The 21,140-nt window shown below is 55.7% G+C and overlaps 1 protein-coding gene across 5 annotated transcripts in view; it reads left to right on the top strand.

Annotated features, from left to right (window-relative positions):
* Positions 1-21,140, top strand: part of PITPNM2 (phosphatidylinositol transfer protein membrane associated 2) — a 143,790-nt gene that overhangs the window by 32,606 nt on the left and 90,044 nt on the right. Inside the window, exon 1 of one of the 5 annotated variants that reach the window (XM_082418187.1) lies at positions 3,510-3,529. The exons of the other annotated variants lie outside the window; for them this stretch is intronic. The gene's annotated coding sequence lies outside the window, so the exon portion shown is untranslated. Of the gene's footprint in view, positions 1-3,509; positions 3,530-21,140 lie in introns of those variants that run through there. 5 annotated transcript variants of the gene reach the window in all.

The raw sequence follows: 21,140 nt of genomic DNA, 5'->3' as shown, positions 1-21,140 counted from the left end.
GCGAAAAGCCAGTCTCTGTCGCTTGCAGCCACACCTCCCACTGCTGTGCCGTCACTGGTTATCTTTTCACCTCCCTAGTTCGCTTCTCTTCCTCCTCTGAACTCTCACCGTCTGTGCCCTCACTCTGCAGTTTATCACTTTTGTTCTTCCTAGCCACCATGAAATGCTCCTCTTCTTTTACTTCTACCTCTAGTGTCCCTAGTTGCCCCGGTGACTGGCCTCAGCCCCTGGGGTAGCGTTGCTCCGGAGTTGGGAATCGGTTCCTGGAACAATTAGGGCTTCTATAGCAGCAGGGGGCTGCCTTCCAATCATGGTCACTGGAAGGCCTCCTGGGCTGCTGTCTGCCTCCTGGGTACCGTACGGGGGTGCACATGTGTCAGACAAACAAGAATGTGTGTTGAGCAGTACACATGGCTCACGGGAGCATGTCGGGTCCTGATGGGGGCCCTGGATTGGGTGGCGGCTTTCGTGGTGCCTGTGCATGTTCTGTCCTCTTGTAGTCTGATTGCACCTGGGACTCCCTGGAAATCTATTTCTCCACCTTTTTCATTTTGTTGTGAGCGCTTGTCTCTGGCCTCTGGGTATCTGGTGGAGGTGGGCCTCCAGTCCCGTATTGCCCAAGTTCAGGGGCTTGATTGGAAGGTGAGAGTCACCTGCATCGCCCCGCTGACCGTGACCCTGCCCCAGGCATCAAGATGCTGGTGGCTGCTTACCGAGAACTCTGGGCTGATGTGTCAGGCCCCCCTGCCCACCCCCCACCTCCCACCTGCCTCCCCTCTGCAGCCTGAGGTCCTGAGGTCCCGCAGTCCCAAAGGTTGATGGGTGAACACCTCAGGTTTGAGGCTGAGAGCTCCGAGCTGGACTTCTGAGATAAGAAAGCTTCCTGCGTGTGCTGGGGCTATGGGTTCCGGTTCCTTGAGCAGTCTTCCTAAGCAGAGGGAGCCCTGGGCAGTGTCAGGTGTATCAGTCTCCAGGAGTGCAAATGAAGACTCTTTTAGCCAGACACCCCCGGTCCTGCCAGGACCCCGGTCCAGATGTGCCCAGAGGTCCTGCCCTCTGGGCACATCTGGATTGCTTTGGCGTTGCTCAGGAGGAGGCCTGGCTTCGTCGATTTCCCAGTGGGCGCTGAGTGATCAGAGCGACCAGGTGTCTCACCCCTCCCCCGCTGAGCTTCTCCCTGCAGGATGCTGGCACGGGCGTCCTGGTCCCCGGCTCCCTTCTGTGGGCCTTGAGAGCAGGACATCGGTGGTGCCTTCCCACGCAGACCCACAGGTTAGGACCACCCACCAGTGTTGGAGTTTGGGGTGGGGCAGGGGCTCAGTTGCCATTTCCTCTTCCTTAAACATCTGACTTTATCTGATGTACGTGGGGTAAATCGTATTAATCGATCCTGCTTCTTGCAAGTATTGACTCCTTCTTGCAAATATTGACTCCTCTTCACCAAGTAGGAAGGACTGATGTTCTTTCCCTGGTAGCTTTGGATTCCCCGGGTGGCCTGTGTTTCTCTCCTCTGTATAGGGCGCCCTGGGGTGCCTCTCTTCTCTGGGCTCCCCTGGGTCAGCCTGGCCCTCCCCACCCCAGTCAACAGGACAGAACAAGAGTTTGGGGGCTCCCCAGCCTGGGTGCTGCCTTGCCGTTTCCCACAAGTCATGGTCAGTGACACGGAAACAACCGTGTGTGTGTTTTCAGGTAACCACCTCCCTGGATGAAACCGAGGCCTGTGGCTGTGGTGTGCTGGGGTCCTCTGTGGGGTCAGGACGAGTGGCTGAATCTCCCAGAGCCTGCCTCTTTCTCTCCTGCCCTGAGTTAGAGCAGGAGCCCAGGTGCCGGGCTTCCTGTCCGTCCCATTCCACTGCATATCCTGAGTCTTAGGCACAGGTCTCGCTCTCTCCCCTTCTTGTCACACCGAGGCCTTCGGTGGGCAGAGCAGTTGAAGTGATGTTGCCTTTTCCTTTCCTAAATTTCAATGAACCCTCTCCCTGTGTACCAGTCGGCTAGTCTGAGTTCTCGGGGCGTGGAGAGTGGGCATTCCATCCCAGGAAACTAACCTGGGCGGGGAGGGAGCACTGGGGTCCGTAGTTGCGGCGTCTTGGCCAGGCTGTGAGTTGTAAAAGCACTGGCTCTGCTAAGCACACAATAACCTGTGCAGAAGCCCTGACAATCGCTGTTTCACACGAGGAAGCCGAGGCTCAGAGATGGCAGGTACCTGGCTCAAGGTCACACAGCTAGTCAGTGCTGGGCTTGGAACTGGACCCCAAGTCTAGATCCCGAAGCACACGACATGATTTTCCAGATACAGCTGGACTTCCCCATGGGCTGGGGGGCCCTGTCTCCAGGTGAGTCCCCGGGCCTCCTCTCCTCCCTGGGAAAACGGGGCACAACAGACAAGGCCTCAGCCATGGGCGCCCTCACTGCTGTGTTTCCACATCGGCACCATGGGCCGGCTCCTCTAATTGCTCGTTCTTTTTAGTTGCCGTGAAAAGGCCTCCAAGTGCTAAGTAGGGAGAGTGCTATGTTGTATTTTTTGTTCTGTTGTTTTGCGTCAGTTCTTTCCCAGGTGTCTCAGCTGGGTATCGGGGGTGGGGCTGGCATGGGAACACGGCCCCGACTCTCAGCCTCTCCGTGGTCACTCGCTGTCCTGCTGGCCGGGGGGCCTGGTGGGCCCTCCTCTGAGCTCTGACATCAGCTCACGTTGGTTGGAGGGGCCCTGCCCCAACAGAGCCTTCGTTTCCTGTTTCTTCTTCTACAGGAAGGGGGTTCTTGTTCTTCCTGACGACCTCATGCCTAAGTTCCGTGGTGTTAGAGGTGGTGGCCTTTCAGCCCACCTTATCTGTGCGTCCTCACTCAGAACTCCTCAGCTTCACTCGTTTACCCAGCGAATATTTACTGAGTACCTAGTGTGGACCGGGTACCATCCCAGGTGCCCGAGTTGCAGCTGTGTGACTCCGCCTGTGTGGAGTTTATGCCCTGGTGTTGGCCCAGCACCCGCTCTGCACTCTCACCTCTGTGCTTTGCGTATACTGTTCCAGCGTCCTGAGGTTCCCTGTTCTTGCTTCTGCTCTACGTCCCATGGTGGGGACGATCTCAGTCGCCCCCTACCTGCCTCTGAGCTCTTCCTGGGAGGTTGTGGCCGCGTGGGACATCGAGACCACTGGGCCCTGGATGGCAAGAGTTGAGGGTGGCGTGGAGAGAGGCGGCCCTTCTGAGATGTGAAATCACCTCCTCATCTCCTTCACAGGGGGCTGGGGAGGAAAAGGCTGAAGGAGCAAGGTTTATTTTTAGAGAAGCTCTTTGCTCCAGAGGAGCATGGAGCCCTTCCTTCCAGGAGGTGGGGGGTCGTGGAGGGCGGGCAGGGGGCAGCTGGAGTTGTTGTCTCAGCTCAGCCTGGCTGTCTTCTGCATCCGCTCAACCTGATGCAGGAGCTGCCCATCCGCAGAGGGTTTGCCTCTAAGGGGGGGGTCCCAGGCCGGAGAACATCTGTTCTCAGCGCCTCCTCCCCAAAGCTGAGGACGTTTGCCATCCTGAGCAGGTGAGCAGAGCTTCTAGCACGTCCTTGGGGTAGGGGCTCGGCGGGAAGGGTCCCGGGCCCAGGCTCAGAGTCGGTCGCTTCCTTCCTGACTCCCTGGCTCGTGGGGAGGGGCGCTTCCTGCCATTGTCTCCGCTGAGGCGTCGGCAAGGTCACTGTCTCCTGAGGGGGAAGAGAGCTGAAGACAAGGGCAGGACCTCAGACCACAGTGGCAACTGACACACTTTTCGTCCCCACCACCGCGCTGGCTTCCCCGCCTCCCCTCGGGCCCCTGGATGGAGACTGAGGTTGGGGTGAGGCTTCTTTCCTTCACCTGTGGGAGCTTCACCCCTCTCAGCACCGCAGCCCCAAGTGGGAGGGTCGGCCGGCGCTCCCTGGGCTGTAGGTCTGATGGGTGGCCCATTAGGGGCCTCGGCCAGCGAGGGAGGCCGTGTGCGCCCGTACAGAGGGCAGGAACAAAGACTGGGGCTTGTCCTGTGTTCCTTCGAGGTCCCCCCATGGCGCTTGGGAGGCAGCTGGGCGGGATCTGACGTCCCCCGTGTCCCCTCCTGACCTGTTGCATCCATAGTCCGTTTCCTAAAGTGGTGCCTTGGCACCCGGCCAGCCCTGCCCAGGACTCAGGTAGAACACGGAGGGGGCTTCCACCCGGATTGCTTGACCCTCCCCTTCTTTCTAGGCTCTTAGGCCCTCTCTCGCGGCCCGTGAGCGATGCCCGCTGAAGTCTGGTCCTTCCACCTCCCAGTTCTTCCTCTTCGCAAGAGCCCCAGATCCCCACTCCCTGGGTTTGCCCTCTTGGCCTCAGTGACGCACATCTTCCCGAGAGCGTACTTCATCTTCATCCAAGTGGCAGGAGCCGCATTTCTGTGGCTTTGTTTCTGGTCTCTGCTCCCAGTCACTTGTGGACGTTCGCCCAGGCACCTTTCAGAGAGCCAGGCTTGAGGGCCCTCAGTTCGAGCGCTCTGGGGTCTGCAGGGCAGGGCAAGCAGCTGCCTTGGCCTTGGTCGTCCGGGCCAGGGCTCCTCTGGAGCTCTGTCCGCAGGCCCCCGGCACTGCAGCCCCCCTTCTGGCTGCCTTCTGCTAATTCTTCCCCCATGTCTGCCTTTCCCTGGTTCTAAGGAAGGGCCCACCGCTTGTGTTTTCCTTCTTGTGCTTCCCTCACGACCGGTGTCCAGTGCACTAACCGACCTGTGTTTATAACCTCATCTTGCCCGGCAAGGAGGCGCCTGGAAGCATCTGCTTATGAACTGACCCCACAACCTCCCAGGGACCAGACCAGGTCTGTATCATTTCCTCGCTTTGTTCCTCCACATACTTCCTAAGCCGCGAACCTGCCTAGAACAATCACTTTGATTACTGGAGACAGTGTCCAGAGCTTGGGATTCTCAGAGGGACTCCTGGGATGACGTCTTTCAAGCTGGAGGGTTGTATGGCCTGAGACTGTTCATCTTAGCAGCGTGATCGAACCCACAAACAATCAAAATGTATTCATTCAACATGCATTTAGTGAGTAGCTGCTATTCCGGGAGCTGGGTATAAAGGAGTGATAAAACATTTAAAATTCTGGCCCTCCTGGGCTTATAGTCTAGCAGGGGTAGACATACAATATGCAAGTATGCAGTAAAATATATAAGTACGTCAGATGGTGATCAAAGCTAAATAAACAAGGGAAGAGAAGGCCTCCCAAGTCAGGAACATTTAAGCAAAGGCCTGAAGGAGGCGAGAGAGAGAATGGGGAGGTTATCCCAGGCGGAGGAGACAGCCTGTGCAAAGGCCCTGAGGCAGGAGCTCATCTGGGATGCTCAAGAAATCTGAGTGAGTGGAAGAATGGCAGGGGAGGAGGTTGGAGAAATATGAGAGCCCACTTCTATCAGGACCTTGCACTCCTGTCTGGACTTTCACCTTGACTCTGAGTGAGATGTGATGCTACTCCAGAGTTTGACCAGAGAAGGGCCAGGATCCGACTTGTGCTTTAAAAGGATGGTTTCTGGCTACTGTGTTGAGAACAGACTGGATGGAGTGAAGGGAGGAAGCAGGGAGACCAGCAGGGGCACGGATGCAGCATGTGAGGTGGTAGGCGCTGGACCAGGGTGCCAGCGATGGAGGTGATGAGGGAGTTGGGCTCCAGGTACGTTTTAAATGTAGAGCTGGAAGGAGTCACTGAGGAATTAGGCAATCCTCGTTGTGTGGACTTTTAAAAACAGGTTCTCATGAGCTTGGAAGGACCTGAGAGATCATCTAGTCCAAACTTTTCACTTAACCTGTGGGGTAACTGAGGCCCAGTAAAGGAAGTTACTTGTCCAAAGTCACACAGCAAGCTGGTTAGTGGCAGAGCCAAGACTTGAGTTGTTTTTTTGTTTGTTTTGTTTGTTTTTTTAAGAGCGTTCCTTTATTAACTGCATGAGCTGAAGTTCATCTTTTTTTTTTTTTTAGAAATTATTATTTATTTATTTTTGGCTGTGTTGGGTCTTCGTTTCTGTGCGAGGGCTTTCTCTAGTTGTGGCAAGCGGGGGCCACTCTTCATCGCGGTGCGCAGGCCTCTCACTATCGTGGCCTCTCTTGTTGCGGAGCACAGGCTCCAGTCGCGCAGGCTCAGTAGTTGTGGCTCACGGGCCCGGTTGCTCCGCGGCATGTGGGATCTTCCCAGACCAGGGCTCGAACCCGTGTCCCCTGCATTGGCAGGCAGATTCTCAACCACTGCGCCACCAGGGAAGCCCCCAAGACTTGAGTTTTTGACCCCGCGTTTTTGTAGCTGAACTGACGGACAGCTGTGGGAGGAGACCTGCAGAGGTCTGAGGTCCCAAGGGAAGCAGGGCTGGCCCCCAACACTGCAGCTGAGCATGGGATTCTGGCAGATTCCATTGGCTGGCAGGAACCCGGGACATTGTAAACTGACATTTATGGGTGCTGTGTGCCTTTAATGGCTCTCTCCGGGCTGACATTTTGACCTCAGTTGGGCAGAGGTCTCGATGGTCATGTCTGAGCTCTTGGGCAGATCAGAGACAATGCTCCTGTGCATGGTTTTGAAGATTTTATTGAGCTTCTATTAAGTGCCAGCCTAGAGACAAAACGCCCTTGCTCTGGAGGACCTAACAGTTTGGGGAGACGGACAGATGAACCAAGGATGCCCCCGTGATCGTGGGCAATCATGCCTGTGCAGGAGCTGTCCACGCTTGGGATCTCTGTCCGAGGACGGGCACCAAACAGCCGCTGCAGCCACCAGATACCCCAGGGAACGCAAGCCAGAGGCCTTCTGTACACCAAGGTGATCTGCTTAAACCCATGATTCATCTCTTATAATAAAGGGGGCAAGGAGAGTCGGTGGGGGCTGGGGTCTCACTGCCCTACAGCCGTGTCACTGAGCACAGGCTTCACTTAAACTGTGAGGACCCAGGTGCACCCCTTGAGAGGCAACCTTTCAATGCCGGCACTTCCCATGTGCTTTTTTGTGCAGGGCGATGGGCTGGTAACTTTTCTTTAGTCTGCAAGCCAGCTCTAATGGCCAGCTTTAAGGTCACTGGTGACCCTTGAGATACAGAACAAGGCCTGTGAAGCTCCCAGCTCAGCTTGGAAAGAGCTGGGTATCATCCTCAGGCTCTTCCGTGTGAGGGTTGCCCGGGGAAGATAAAGAGAGATGTTGCTTTCACTCTCTATGGAGAAGCTGGATCTATAGGCCAAAGGGGGGAAAACTCCAGTGTGGTTTTTCTTTTGGCCTTTTAACTTGATCTGTCCCATCACAACAGAGGTACTCTTGAGGCCAACTTGGAATTGCTTCCACGGGGTGATTTACAGCCTGTCTCCAGAAGTAGTTCTTGTGCCCTTGGGTCTGATTAGCGCCCTGGCGGCCACAGGTGATCCCAGGACAGGGCTGATGAGAACATGGTGCCCAGACGTGGGAGATCCAGCCAGACCACTGAAGTGAGGCTTGAGTCTCAGTGGGCTGGTATCAGGCCAGCCCCTGTCCTTTTGTTGGCATCTTCCTCGGAGGCTAGAGGAGTGGGGAGATGGCAAGGAAAAAACAAGCACCCAGACAGGCTCCCTCCGGGGCACAAGCCGTTTAGTCCCCGCCTGCCCTGGGCTGCAGCACCTGGAGGTGACGGAGGGGAACCCTTCCTAGCATCCCTGGGGTGACTCTCAGGATCGGCCCCGTTCTCCAGGACGGCCGAGATCGGGCACCGTGCTCAGGGTGTGCCCACATCGGTGGTGGATTTCAGGATCCACATCTCCTCTCCTGGCGCCAGTTTCCCTGAGAAAAGGGAGTCCGTTGGCTTGTCCCCCGCAGCATGCTTCCCAGGATGTGGGTTCCCAGACGGGAGGAGCTGCCTTAAGTCGGGTGATCATTTGACTAACACGTGTTAAGCACCTTCTGTGTGCGCGAGCTGTGCCATGTGCTGGAGGTGAAAATAAAGCAGAGTTGTGCTTTGAGGAGCTCGGAAGGAGAGCCACGCCTCCTTCTCCTTCCCTCAGTCACTTCTTGCCTCTAGTTCGCCTACAAGTTATAAATACTCTGGGGAAGTGTGTCGCACTCACTCCCTGGTACCTCCCTGTGCATAAGCGTATTCAGTGGACCCAAGAAGCAGGCCAGGGCGGCGAGGATGAGAGGAGGTGGCAGTGGGGAGCCGGCATTGCAGCAGGAGGACTCCTCCAACCTCGCAGATTGCCCCGGGGCCAGCCCTGTCCCCGTGACACGTGCTTCACTCCCATCGCAAGGGGACATCTGAGGTCACGGGCATGTTTTCTTGAACCGTTAAAGCATCTTGCAAAGATGGCCTAGATTTGAAAAGACTGTGACCAGAAGAAAGAGAGACAATGAGAAAAGCGGTGTAGAGCACCCCGCCCGGCTCCTGGCACTTAGTAGTTGCTCAGTAAATCAGTGTTCCTTTCCTAACATAAGGAAACCAATCTGTCAGAGTCGGCCGAGGCTCCCAGGGCCTGCGCTGCCTTGGGATGATAGCTGTGCCCTGGCCAGCAGAGCTGTCTGATCAGTGTCTGCATGGGGCGCGGGGTATGCGGGAGAGTGGCTCCTTCCATCTGTGGGATCGGGAAAGGCTTCTGGAACCGAGCCCTTTAGAGTTATGGCAGCACAGCACGAAGGAGGGTGTTTGAGGACATAGCTGCCCAAGGTGAGGCAGCCTGGGCCTCAGTCTTCTCCCACATAGAAGACTGGCCAGTGCTAGGCCAGCTCCTAAGTCTCGTGTGTGACACAGGAGGTAGGGGACAGACCTGGCTTGCAGAACCTGAAAGCCAGCAGAATGCCAGGGGTGGCGACCCTGGTGCCCAGACTGCCCTTCCAGCAGGCAGAGGGGACTCCCTTGCTCTGGCTCTCCGAGCACCTGGGCTTACACACCTCCGTGCAAACTGGGTTTGCACAGTTTTCTTTTTAAACAACTCAATGGAGATATAATTCATATAGCGTATAATTCATCCATTAGAAGTGTACAATTCAATGGTATTTTGTACATTCACAGACTTGTGCAGCCATCACCATGGTCAAGTTTAGAGCATGTCCATCACCCCCCCAAAGAAACCCCACGCCCTCTTAGCTATCAGTTCCCTCCCCCAGCCTCGGGCAACCACTCATCCGCTTTCTGTCACTATGGATTTGCCTATTCCGGACATTTCGTATAAATGGAATCCTACAACATGTGGCCTTCAGTGACTGGCTTCCTTCACTCATGATAATGTTTTCAAGGCTCAACCACGTGGTAGCCTGGATCGGTACCTCACTCCCTTTTACCGCAGAATAACATTCCATTGTGTGGATGGACCCTCATTCATCTATCCGTTCATCAGTTGATAGGCATTTACATTTTCCCCACTTTTTTCTTTTTAGCCGCACCTTGCGGCATGAGGGATCTTAGTTCTCCCCGACCAGGGATCGAACCCATGCCCCCTGCAGTGGAAGTGCAGAGTCCTAACCACTGGACTGCCAGGGAATTCCCCCCACTTTTTGATTATTGTGAATAATGCTACTGTGAACATTCACGTAGACGTCTTTGTGTGGACCTACGTTTCATTTCCCTTGAGTATATCCCTAGGAGGAGAATTGCTGGGTCATATGCTAACTCTATGCTTCACATTTTGAGGAACTGCCAGACTTTTCCAAGGCGGCTGTCCCATTTTTCAGTGCACACTGTTTTATAATGATTGTTGTGCAGAACTGTGTAGTGTGGTGGTTAACGCAGGCTCCAGAACCAAGCTGCCTGTGTTTAGAACCTGGCTGGGAGACTTGGGACTGGTCCCTTCACCTTTCTCAGCCTCAGTTTCCTTATCTGTAAAACGGGGACAAGATTAGTGCTCACTGCATGTTGTCATGGGGATTAAATGAGAATATCTACAAAGTGCTTGGTGAGGGCTGTGTCGGTGTTTGCTGTCATAAGTATTTCCCTCTAGATTGCAGGTGCTGGGCACATAGTAGGTACTCTGTGATGTTTTAAAGGCTGCAGAATTTGCTTTTTGGGGGGTGCCCCCTTTTTCAGTGCTTTTGATTCTTCTGATCACCCCTGGGAAAGCCGTCTAGGCTGTCAGTGTGTTGTACCCTGGGAATCTCTCTTCACCTGGAGGGTCTGGCACAGGGCCTTGTGAGGTTGGGCGTGGCCCCTGGACTGGCTTCAACTCCAAGAGGCACTTAAACCTTAAAGCCAGGGACACAGGGAGCATTCGGAGCCAGGTCTCTGGGATCGGGAGCAGTTTGGTTAATTCAGAAGCTGGGGAGGCAAGACCCAACCCCATGACAGCAGCCCCTGTTCCTCGGCACCCCGGCTCCTGCTCTGTGATCAGCCACTGGGAAGGAGGGTGCATCCCTGGCGGGAGCCCCACAGAGAATCAGCTCAGTGACTGGCAAGTGTCGTTGGAGCTCCCGTGCTGCAGATGTGGCCTGGAGTCCCCAGTGCCTCGCCAGCTCCCAGGTGCGAAGACGGGCCTGCTGCCTCGCCTGGTTGTGGTCCTGCTGTCAGAGCCCTGGCAGAGCGGCAGCTCCTCAATCTGGCAGCACTGGGTATTCTCCGAGGACTAGGAGTGCCTGGCAGCCTGCGTGCTGTCCAGATGGGGAGGCAGAGCCCGAGAGCACCCGGGCTCATCATTTGCCTGGATTGCTGAAGGGGGTCCTGCTATAGGGTTCCATACTTTAGAAAAAAGCTGGGGTGGGTGGCGCAAAAATGACAGCTCTGGGTGAGCGTGAAGGAGGGAATCAGTTTACTCTCTCATCTGGCAGATGTTTACTGTGCCAGGCAGTGGGTCACAGTGAGGGACGAGAACTCTCCATCTGGGGTCAGACACGTATCAGAGCGTGTGATACATCAGTAAAGGGAGGCACAGAGTGCAGCCGGAGCAGAGAGCAGGCAGTGGCTGACTGCCTGATGGGGAAGACTTCATAGAAAATGGGACATTTCTGTTGGGTTTTGAAGGATGCACAGGAGTTTACCAGGAGAGAAGGGGGAAGGGCACAGAGAACAGCAGGAGCCAGTGCCTTTAGTACTCAAAGTGCGTGGTATGTTTGGGGAATGGGAGAAGTCCTAAGTGTCAGAAATGCGGGTCAAGGGTGGTGAGTTGGAGATCAGGCCGGGAAAGGGGCTGGATCCTGTAAAAGTCCAGCCGACACACACACCAAGGACCTCCCAGCAGGGAAGGAAGCAGCTGGGAAGCTCTACCTACAGAGTTGAGACAAACCTCGTTTTAGACCCAGCTCCATCACTAACTGCGAAGTGGTCTTGAGAAGATTGGGGGTTCAGCTTCCCAGAGACTTCATGTCGTCATCTGTGGAATGGTCAGGTCGAATCTACCTTGCTCAGCAGCCAGGATTAAATGGCACCTATGTGGGGCACTCTGTGATCACTCCACAACCGGGGGTTCTTTCCCTCCTTGTGGGGAGGTGCTTCTAGAGCCCTGGCCCTGCCCCGGAGAGACCTGGGATGGGCCGGGGCTCACAGGAGGGAGGGACGGACAGGGAGTCAGTTGTAAGTCAGGACTGGGGGCTAGAGATCCAGGCAGGGAGGGGGTGTCAGGGACCAGCCCAGAGGCCCTGTCATAGAAGCAGGGACAGCATGAGATCAGAAAGCTCCTCCCTGTTGGGAGCAGTGACAGGTCAGAGAACACCCCAGGCAGGCCACAGCCACAGCCACAAGGATGGTGAGTGAGTCTTCTGAATCCCATGTGCTCAAAAGCTCTGCCCTTCAGATGTGTGATTGGGTCCAGCCCCTTTCCCAGTCTGATGTCCAGCTCACCACCCTTGACCCCGCACTTCTGCCACCTGGAACTTCTCCCATTCCCCAAACATACCATGCACTTTGAGTACTAAAGGCATTGGCTCCTGCTGTTCCCTGTGCCTTTCCCCCTTCTCTCCTGGTAAACTCCTGTGCATCCTTCAAAGCCCAACTGAAATGCCCCCTCTTCAATGAAATCTTCCCCATCAGGCAGTTATCCACTGCCTTCTCTCTGCTCTAGCTGCACTCTGTGCCTCCCTCTATTGATGCACTATGCGCTGTTAATGTGTCTGTCCCCCATCCCAGATGGTGAGTTCTTCCAGAGCTCTGAAGCTGGGGAGGAGGAGCCACCCACTGGTTCCCCCCCAGTCCCAGCTTCTTCCCTGACCAGCCAGGTTGTCTTTGAGTCATCCTCCCTTCCAGGAGGTGAAAAGTGGCCGGGTCAGCAGGAGACGGTGCATACACTTCCATGGTGAGCCCTGTACCTGTGTCCAGGTGCGAGGGGGTGAGCCAGGAGGGAGATGCCCTGCAACCTTGGTGTGGCGGGTGACCTGCTTTTTGTGAGTGTGTGCCCGGTAACGAGCAGAGCCCTCGTGCCTGCTCCGTTTGACTCTCCATTCTTCTCTGAGCTGATTAACATGCTGACGTCCATCAGGAAACCGTGTCACCTTCATTCTCCCCATAGCCCGGCAGCTGTGAGGTATTATTTTGGACTTGTCCACCGCATCACTACAGAGGACCGCGGCCAGCAGGGAAAGAGGGATTATGTTGTTCCCATCTGGCTTCGGCTGCCTTCCCGGCCCCATCCAGCTGTTCCCTGTTACCCACGGCCAAGCGGCAGATGTGGGGAGTGAGGTCAGCCGGGAGCTAGAGACCTGTCTGTCATCTTCACGTGAATGTCTTCAAGGCTATTTCTGGCCTCGCCATTATCCCCACGGCTTTGGGGGATAAATATAGACACGGATTGAAAAGCCCCAGTGGCAGGCAGGCAGCGCTGGAGAGCATGCGGACGGGGTGCTTGGCTATAAATAAGTCTGCTAGAACACCTCCCGAGCCACGCTGTGCTGTGCGGAAAGACAGATTTCCTTGCCGGCTCCCTCCCAAAGCACACTTGTGCCTGGACGCGGGAGGGAGGGTCTGTGGGAGGAGAGGGAAGGCGGGTGCTGGTCTGTGGGGACCTTGCAGAGCGGGGCGGCCTGCTGGGGGTAGTTCTCCCTTAGCGCTCGCTAGTAGCTTATAAAGGGGACCGGCTGGTGGCCCCAGCAAGAGCCCTAGGACAGTCGCACGCTGGGGGGCAGTGTGTTGTACCCGGAACAGCATCCTCAGCCCCCGCTTCCCCAGCATCCTCAGGCCTGGTTCCTGCTGCAGCCCGGCCAGCAGACAAGGGCTGGGCCTGGGTGGTTCCGGGGCCCCTGCCTGCGGGGTGGCTCCACTGCTTTCTCAAGCTGCCGTCTGTCTCCTTTTTCTGCTTCCCCCCTGCTTCCCCCTCCTGACAAGAGCCCAGCATTGTTTATCTTCTGGTTCCCCGGTGCTCAGCCAAGGCCCGCTGCCTAGTGACCCCGTTTAGGCTCGAGTGGCAGGGGGTGGGAGTCGGTGGTCCCTGGCCCCTCCCCCCCGCCCCCCTCCTCATGCCCGCCTTCCTGCATCTGCCTCCTCCCCGTCTCCGACCGCCCCCTCCGAGGCTGCAGCGGATACCTGGGCTGGCGCTGAGCAAGGACCAGGATGCGTGCCCAAGTGACACTTTTCATGCGAAAGGATAGGAGTCAGTACGCTGGCGAGAATCCTGTGACGTCCCCGTGAATAAAATATCGTTGCTGTGCAGTCATCAGTCGTGGGAAGTGATTTCCTCGAGCGCATTCCCCTCCGTGGCCTCAGTGAACAAAGACCCCCTATCCCCGCCCCGGAGCGTGTGTGCAGTCCTGGTGCAAGGACGGGACGGTTATTAATCCTGTGAACATCACCCCTGCGGATGGGGTGTGGGCAGCCCTGCCTGTCCCGCGGACGAGGGGTCTGCACCCCTGCCCCACGGTCGTTCCTGGTGCTCTAGGGCTTCGAGGACAAAGGGAACCACAGGGCCACTTTGGCTTCTCGAGTGGGCAGCATGTGTGTGGACCCGTCATTCAGCCCGGAGTGTGGGCTCGGAGCAGGGGTTGCAGAGATGAATCGGGTCTGGTCCCCACTCTCAGGAGCTCATTGGCCAGCGGACGAGACTGATTCAGCAGGCAGTTGTGGTGCTGGTGATATGAGCCTGATGGGATGGGGGGGCTACTCCTGGGGCTCGGAGCCCACCGAGGAAGCTCTCAGGGGCTCCGACACGTAGGCTGGACTTTGTAGAATGCCAGGTTCACCCAACCCGGGAGGTGGGGGAGGGCCTACCCAGCAGAGGGAACAGCCTGTGAAAGACACAGAGGCCAGAGGATGCCCTGTGGGGATGGGGGCTCTGCTGGGAGCACAGGCTGAGCCCAGGGAAGGAGCCAGAGGGTTAAGGAGAGTGGATGTTGTCTTGGAAGCCAAGGGGGGGGCACTGAGGGGCTCAAATCAGAGGGCTGTCACCCTCTGATGTGTGTATTAGAAAAGGCTTCATCTGACTTCAGGGAGATGACAGGTTGGAGGTGGAGGGGAGGAGGGGACAGGCTGGTGGCAGCATCACGGTGTCTTGGTTTGTTGAGTACCTGAAAGATTTGTTTTTTTAAGCCTTGTATTTTCTTTTCTTCCTTTTTAAAAATTTATTTATTTATTTTCGGCCACGTTGGGTCTTCGTTGCTGCGTGCGGGCTTCTCTTGCTGTGGAGCACGGGCTCTAGGCACCCGGGCTTCAGTAGTTGTGGCTCGCGGGCTCTAGAGCGCAGGCTCACTAGTTGTGGCGCACGGGCTTAGTTGCTCTGCGGCGTGGGGGATCTTCCCGGACCAGGGCTCGAACCCGTGTCCCCTGCATTGGCAGGCGGATTCTTAACCACTGCGCCACCAGGGAAGTCCAATTTTTTTGTTTTTAAACGAGCCTGTAAAATCCGGTATGTACGTATGTGGGTGCGTGCCTGAGAAACTCGGGTTTCAAAAGATGGCAGGGCCAGGCAAGGAGGCATCCATTGGTTGACTTGCTCAGGTCCCCTTGTCACCAGAGGGGTGACTTTGTCCAGCAAGCTTGGCCACTGCCAGTAGCCCAGGTCTGGAGCTGAGATAACTGCTTCCCTAGGGCCTTAGCCCGTGACCCCGGTTTCCCTCTCCAGCCTCCAACCCCGAATCAGCCGGTTGTAAGTGGATGTCGGTGTGTGGCTCTCAGCATCCCCGCCCTGCCAGCCACGTTCCCCTCCTCACCCTAATACTCCAGCACCCTGAAAAAGAAGTGACTTAAAAAGTGCCGTGTGATGGAAAGATAAACATGTTTGCTTAAGTGAACCACAGAGCCCAGAAGTTAATCTGGTCATGTAAATGTTTTCATGTATTTATGATTCTGCGGGTATACATTGGTAAATAGAAGAAAGGAGAGATTGTGTGGCCTTGACCTTGCCTTCGGAGAAAGATGTGGTACTTGTTAAGAACCGTGTGAGTCCGAAGTCCAACACTGCCGCAAAGCCCCAGCCTTCATGGATTGAGAAGGTCAGAGCCACGAGCCTCCTAAAGGGCATTCGGGTCCAAGCCCTTCATTTCTCAGACGGGGAATAAAGAAAAACTGTTTCTCTGCTCAACACTTCCGACACCAAATGTGTGGGTTTTCCACACCAAGCAATTTTCCGGTTCTCTGTGGGCACCAGCTGGGTGTCCTTCCAGTCAATTCAGTTCTGACGTTAACTTCCCGGGGTTAGTGAAGAGCCCTTGGGTTAAAGGCTCAGTCCCACTAGACTGCCCCCTCAGACTCCAGTCACATGTAGTGGGTCCCCAGTTACCCACCCCTGACTGGGCTACAAATTGGGGGTTCCCACCCTCCCCCACCTCAGGTTCGGTAGTTTGCTGGAAGTTCACAGAACTCAGGGGACATTTACTTATATTTACTGGCTTATTATAAAGGATGTGGTAAAGGATACAGATGAACGGCCAGAGGAAGAGATATATAGGGTGAGGTCCGGAAGGGTCCCAAGCACAGGAGCCTCTGTCCCCGTGGAGTTGGGTGCACCACCCTCCCTGATGTGTTCATCAACCCGGAAGCTCTCAGAACCCGTGGTTGAGATGTCATCATACAGGCATTAGCTCAACCTCCAGCCCCTCTCCCCTCCTGGAGGCTGGGGGGTCGGGCGAAAGTTCCAACCCCCCAATCATGTTTTGGTCTTCCTGGCTTCCAGCCCCTGACGCTCCCTAGGGGCTCCCAGCCACCTGTCATCTCATTAGCATAACACTCATCACCCAGGAAATTACAAGGGTTTTAGGACTCTTTAGAACTCTTTAGTTCCTCTGTGCCACGAACACAGGAGACACAGGAGATGAAGACCAAATGTATTTCTTTTTTAAAAAAATTTATTTATTTATGTATTTATTTTTGGCTGCCTTGGGTCTGCATTGCTGCATGCGGGCTTTCTCTAGTTGCGGCGAGTGAGGGCTACTCTTCGTTGCGGTGCGCGGGCTTCTCATTGCAGTGGCTTCTCTTGTTGCAGAGCACGGGCTCTAGGTGCGCGGGCTGCAGTAGTTGTGGCTCGCGGGCTCTAGAGCGCAGGCTCACTAGTTGTGGCGCACGGGCTTAGTTGCTCTGCGGCGTGGGGGATCTTCCCGGACCAGGGCTCGAACCGGTGTCCCCTGCATTGGCAGGCTGATTCTTAACTACTGCACCACTAGGGAAGTCCCTATATTTCTTATTATATCACAGTATCTCAGGGAAACTGATCCCCGTGGAGCTGGGTGAGGGGACATGTGTCCCGAGGCACACAGAGGACTTGGTGGCAGAGCCTGGTCCTTGGGCCCCCTCTAAGGTCTGTCCTGGGGCCCATGGAAGTCACTCCCTTCCCTGCCCAGGAAGATGGAAAGCTGACAGCTTGGTCTGCAGGGACCCCAGAGGCGTTCCCTTGCCCTCTCTGTCCTGCCTTGTCCCCTGCCCCCTGCCCCCTGATGGACCAGCGTTGCAGGCCGACCTGGCTCCCACATTGGTTCCTCACCCACCTGCTTCCCCTCGTACCTCTTTTTTTTTTTTTTTTTTTTTAATTTTCTGTCTTACACAACTTTATTCTATTGTTTGGCTGCAGCATTTGGGTAAGGAGCACACTTTTCTTCTTGGCTAGCGTTTCTCTTTGAGCTCTCGCATGGCACGCGGGATCTTAGTTCCCCAACCAGGGATAGAACCCACGCCCCCTGAAGTGGAAGCTCGGAGTCCTAACCACTGGACCACCAGGGAAGTGTCCCCTTCGTACCTCTTGAACCCAGCGGGACAGGTGGTCTGCGCCCGACGGGTGTGGCTCGGAAAGCAGGTCAATGCCGGGTGGAGTTCCTGAGCCTTGGGGGTCCGACGGGTACGAGCCCTGTGGCCTTGGACAGGTGCCACATCAGTCACTCTCTGCAAAATGGAAATCATAAAATATCACCTCCTAGGGGTGGTGTGAGGATGAAATAAAATAAGCTCCAGCAGGTGGGGGTCCTTTCTGGCCTGTTTCTGCTGTCTTTTGAAGGAAGTGTTTCAGATCCCTCTGCACCGACAGGGAGACTGAGGCTCAGGAAGGCTGTGACCTGGGAGGGTCACAGAGCCAGTGCCTGCTTGGGGCCTCTGTTGTTCCTTAAGTGCAGGGACTTCTCTCCCGTGCCATGGGGGGTGTGCTGCAGGAGGCCTGGGCCAATGGCAGGGTCTCTGGTCAGAGGTCAGGGTCTAGCCAACGACCTTGAACGAGCCACTCAGGGTTCCAGTGTCCTTGTTTGCCCAAACACTTGCGCACATGATCCAGGCCAATGTTTACCAGGGTCTAATGGCTGGCTCTGGGCTGGCACCCGGCGATTTGGGGAGATTTTTAGGAACCTTCCATTTCTTCTTCCCTTCCTTCCTTTGGTCTGCAGGCCCCCTTCCTCCGCCCTGTCTGGAAGGGCCTTTGGAAGGCTGACCCTATGATCCCACGCTGTCGCCTGGGCATGGTTTTGGAGAGCCACTGGGCCTTTGATGTGTGTGTGCAGAGGGCTGCCCATGATTTATGGTCCTGCGGGGGAAGGGGGAGCTCCTCTGATTACCAGCTTCCCAAATTCCTTGCTTTATGGCTGGAGCTGGAGGGCTGCTGTTTGGATAACATCCCCAGAGGGCTTGGCCTGCTTTCCGGGCGCAGAGCAGATAACAGAGACCGCAGGACTGTTGCACCGCTCCTGGGAAGCCCCCTCTGAGCTCTTGGAGGGGCCAGAAGCTCTCTGAGCTTCTCTGTACTCCAGCCACCCCCCGCCCCAAACCCACACCCGTGCCCCTCAACTCCATCCCCCTGACTGGTCACCTGAGCTGAGATGGCCTGACCCCCTACCCCGAAATGTATGGTCAACCCTAGGTTGGTGAGGATCAAACAAGATAGATGCTTCGGAAATAAGTTACCTGGCTTGGTAGGAAGTTTGTGACCCCGAAGCGTGGGCAGGAGCAGCTGCCCACGTAGCCCAGCGAAGTCTGTCTGCTCTAGGCCAGCTGCGGCCTTGGACGCCAGCCTGCATGTGGTGGTCCCTGGCTCAGGTGATGGGCTTCGTCCCTGAGGTGACAGGGGATGCCTCTGCCAGAGGGTCTGACGGGTCCGGCTCTGGGCCCGCAAACCTCAGGTTCCTCACCGCTGACCTGGTCTCCTCTGGCGACCGTCACCCAGCTCATGGGATTCTGGGACGCCCAGCGCTGGGAGTGAGGGGGCTCGCAGAGGGTGCCGCTGGGACCTGCCCGGGAGTCGCAAATACTCTGGGCTCCTCTCTGCCGCCAGTGTCATTGCTCTTGTTCGTTCGTGGCTGTTGTTTTAGCAGAGAGAAGATGGTAGACCCACAAACCAGCTGGATGGTGGTGTCTTGTCGGTTTCCGTCTCGGGGTTGGAGGGTTTGGAGATGTGAAGATGTCTCCGCTCGGCCGTCACCTGTCTCCTGGGTCCTCTGGCTCCACAGGTGTGGCTCGGGGGGAGCTGCGTGCCCTTTTCCTCCCTCCCGGCGCTGGCCCTGGCACTGGGGCTTTGGGGATGAGAGAGTGAGCTGCAACAGCGTCCAGCCAGGGCGCTGCCGAGTAGCAGGGGGGACGGGACTCAGTAGCAGAGGGAAACTCTACCTCAGGACCTTCTTCAGCAGCCTTACGTGGTTGTTTACAAATGGTTGCTTTCTGTGGTCGTTTTTTGTTTTTTTTTTTGCCGCACCGCCGGGCATGTGGGATCTTAGTTCCCCGACCAGGGATCAAACCTGTGCCCCCTGCAGTGGAAATGTGGAGTCTTAACCACTGGACCACCAGGGAAGTCCCTCTGTGGGATTTTTTTTTGCACTTTTTTTTTTTTTTACAAAAGGCTTTTGGGATTATAATTCACATCCTATACAATTCACTCATTTAAAGTGTACAATTCAGTGGTTTTTAGTATATCCTCAGAGTTGAGCAGCCATCACCACTATCAGTTTTAGAACATTTTCATTTCTCCAGAAATGAACCCCTAGACATCCTCCCCCCGCCCGCCCTCCCCATTGCTTCCTAAACCCCCGGTCCCTGGCAACCACTAATCTGCTTCCTGTCTCTATGGATTTACCTCTTCTGGACATTCGTGTAAGTGGAATCCTACAGTCTGTGGCCTTTTGTACCAGGCTTCTTTCACCCAGCATGGCGTCTTCAGGTTGATTCATGTTGTAGCCTGTGTCAGTACTTCATTCCTTTTCGTGGCTGAATCACGTGTCACTGGCCATGTTTTGTTTTCCTTTCATCGGTTGATAAGTGCATTTTTAAAAAAAATTTATTATTTATTTATTTATTAAAAAATTTTTTTTATTTTTGGCTGTGTTGGGTCTTAGCCGCGGCACACGGGATCCTTCATTGCGGTGCACGGGCTTCTCTCTAATCGTGCGTGGCGTGCAGCTTTTCTCTCTCTAGTTGTGGCGTGTGGGCTTTGTAGTTTGCAGCACGCAGGCTCTCTAGTTGAGGCACGCAATCTCAGTAGTTGTGGTACGCAGGCTTTGTTGCCCCACGGTATGTGGGATCTTAGTTCCCTGACCAGGGATCGAACCCTCGTCCCCTGCATTGTAAGGCGGATTCTTTACCACTGGACCACCAGGGAAGTCCCAATGAGTGAATTTTTAAAGAGTGATTTTTTTTTCCATCTCAAACAGAGTTCTGAGCAACTGCGTGGGTATGAGAATGCAAATAGCAGAAACGGCGGCTTCCAAGAGGGGCTCGCAGGAGTGGAACAGGGACGTTCTTTCTCTGAGCAGCCCCTCGAGAGGGAGAAGAGAGAGTTGGGGGGACCCAGAAGGAGAGGGTCCGTTTTGGGTTTCCTTTTCCGGGAGATGGGCAGGCAAGGAGAGCGCCAGGCCTCAGCAGAGGCAGCGGACCCTGCTGACGGAGGCCTTGGGCCAAGGCTGGAACCCCGGGCCACGTATGTCCCGAGGCTCTGTGTTGAGGCCAACATCTAAGGCCTCCAGGAGCCTTGCAGGCAGATCTGGAAGGAACCCAGATTAGAGTCGGCCTGATTGACTACAACCCAGGGATTAGGGGAGGGCAGTTAAGCGTTTGTTTAATCTTGCTCTAATTGTCTCGTCTTTCCTAACAGAGTGACTAGTAATCCTGTTTGAGCCTGAGTGCGGCACTCCTTTCTGGAGGACAGAGTTTTTTGTTTTTTGTATTTTTTTTAATTTATTTATTTAATTTACTTTTGGCTGCTTTGGGTCTTCGTTGCTGCGCGCAGGCTTTCTCTAGTTGAGGTGAGCGGGGGCTACTCTTCGTTGTGGTGCGCGGGCTTCTCCTTGCGGTGGCTTCTCTTGTTGCAGAGCACGGGCTCTAGGCACGCGGGCTTCAGTAGTTTGGCACGTGGGCTCAGTAGTTGTGGCTTGCAGACTCTAGAGCGCAAGCTCAGTAGTTGTGGCGCACGGGCTTAGTTGCTCCGTGGCATGTGGGATCTTCCCCGACCAGGACTCGAACCTGTGTCCCCTGCATTGGCAGGCGGATTCTTAAGCGCTGCGCCACCAGGGAAGCCCGAGGACAGAGCTTTTATTGAAAGGCACCACCCTCTTAGCTCTCCACAGGCCATGCCTGAGCCACAGCTGGTTCTTAGGTGGGGAGGCCGCAGCCAGGGGTCACAGGGAAGATTCTGCAGCCTCCAGGTGGGGCCGGCCTCACCCATCCCAGAGTGTAAGTGCAGAACACTGGGTGGGGGGTTTCTCCACTGAGCTGTCTTACTTGCAAGGACCCCTCAGGTTCCAGAACCAAACAAAAGGGCCAGGAGGCGCGGAGAAACAGCTCCTGCGTTGACTGTCTCCGAAGTCAGGCGTCCACAGGAGGCTTTGTCCACTTTATTTAATACGAGCCCTGCA

The sequence above is a fragment of the Balaenoptera physalus genome (assembly GCF_965194825.1).
Source record: "Balaenoptera physalus genome assembly, chromosome: 12".
NCBI lineage: Eukaryota > Metazoa > Chordata > Mammalia > Artiodactyla > Balaenopteridae > Balaenoptera > Balaenoptera physalus.
The sequence above is the reverse complement of the archived record's forward strand: the minus strand, read 5'-3'. Positions and strand labels throughout refer to the sequence as shown.